Source organism: Mastomys coucha, unplaced genomic scaffold, assembly GCF_008632895.1.
Source record: "Mastomys coucha isolate ucsf_1 unplaced genomic scaffold, UCSF_Mcou_1 pScaffold22, whole genome shotgun sequence".
NCBI classification, from domain to species: domain Eukaryota; kingdom Metazoa; phylum Chordata; class Mammalia; order Rodentia; family Muridae; genus Mastomys; species Mastomys coucha.
In genome coordinates, this window is record NW_022196905.1 from 33,372,878 (window position 1) to 33,374,642 (window position 1,765).

Below are 1,765 nucleotides of genomic sequence, written 5' to 3' on the forward strand. Positions count from 1 at the left end.
GCATGGGGAAGTGGGAGGCAACAGGGGTTTGTTTTGGTTGTTTTTGTTTGTTTCTTTGTTTTTTTGGAAGGGAAACTGGGAATGGAAAAATTTACATGTAAATAAAGAAAATATCTGAGATTAGGTCAATGACTAGAATGTAAGTAAAAAAAATTAAAATTAAATGTAAAAAAAAATGAAATTATGGAAATGGATATATCTGGAGAATATCATCCTGAGTGAGGTAACCCAATCACAAAAGAACATACATGGTATGTACTCTCTGATAAGTGGTTATTAGCCCAGAAGTTTGGAATACAGGAAGAACAACCCACAAACCACAAGAAACTCAAGAAGATGGAAGACAAAAGGTGGACATTTCATTCCTTCTTAAAAGGGGGAACCAAATACCCACGGAAGGAGTTGCAGAGATTAACTATGGAGCAGAGACTGAAGGAAGGACAAGCCAGCCTAAATATTTTTTTTTAATAGGGAGTAAGGGAGACTTGATTACTAGTCTCTGACACTGTGCCAGTTTGTCTAATGACTGACAGTGCTGAGTACTCATGAAGAGCATAATGTATAGTGTGGACCCACTGGCAGATGATCTTGTCTTTGCTACCAAGTAGGAAGGGGATGTGTGAGACTTCACTAGGCCACTTAGAATGCTGCACAAATTCAAAGATATGAACTGTTATTATCTGGATTTTTCCATTCAACATGTTGGGGCTTCAGTTGAATTGGAGGAGTTGAAATTGTGGAAAGCAAATTCACAAGGAGGGATATGGATAAGAGGATTTTGTTAAATAAACTAATGGTCTTTGTTTGAACTTGGCTTGAAAATATAGTATTGCCCCTGTTATCCCTGATACTTGCACTGGCCTATCTGCCTTCTCCCTGCTCCCCTTATGCGAGGCTTATCTTCTATCACTGGAGACAAGATGATGGAGATGACTCAGGGCCTTGACATGAGTAAGTTTGCATTGCAGCAAGATGTGCTTAGAGAGAATGAAGGGGACAGACTCAAACCACTTAGAGCCCCCTTAGAGAGTTTTAGGCTCTTGGACTAAAGAATGCCTCAGGCTCCCCTGGAGATGCAGTCATAAGAGGCTGAGCAGGTAGAGTTTGAGATCCATCGGATTGGATGGGAGGATGGGCCCAAGAATCAGAATTCTTCTCAGATGATGTCCATCCTACTGATCTAGGGAAGTCTGATTTGCTAACTACTAGCTCACAGCATTTTTTGTAATCTTAGAATCTTAAGTTCATCCATTTTTCTCTTCTAAGACCAATTATTGTTTTAAAGAAATTGAAATAAAATAGGAAAACATTAAAAACCCTGCTCAAATCATAAATATAAAATATAGTATTTCCTAATTTTTTATATGAATGAAATCTCTCTCTCTCTCTCTCTCTCTCTCTCTCTCTCTCTCTCTCCCTCTCTCTCATCACAGATGTCATGTTTTTCCTGACAAAAATTAAAATAGAGGGGGAAGAATGAAAGACGAACCATCCTTCAGGTATGGCTTGGAAAATAGCAGTGGTTTCCTTTAAGATTTTTGATTAAGACATGTATTAAAGATGAAACTCTCCACAGGGGAAGAAAGGAAATACTCCAAGTGAGCCAATGGCTGCTAGAAAAAGCAAGAGTCCAGAGGCCCCAAAGGCTTGGAGATAGGAAACCATCTTCTTCTTTTTTTTAAATTAGATATTTTTTTATTTACATTTCAAATGCTATCCCCTTTCCTGGTTTCCCCTCCAAGAACCCCCTATCCCATCCTCCCTC

The 1,765-nt window shown here is 38.9% G+C and overlaps 1 long non-coding RNA gene across 1 annotated transcript in view; it reads left to right on the top strand.

The window, feature by feature from the left end:
* Nucleotides 1–1,482, top strand: part of LOC116069593 — a 25,797-nt gene extending 24,315 nt beyond the window's left edge. Inside the window, exon 5 of the long non-coding RNA XR_004110052.1 lies at nucleotides 1,434–1,482. This is a non-coding gene — a long non-coding RNA (uncharacterized LOC116069593). The remainder of the gene's footprint in view (nucleotides 1–1,433) is intronic.
* The last annotated feature ends 283 nt before the right edge of the window (nucleotides 1,483–1,765 follow it).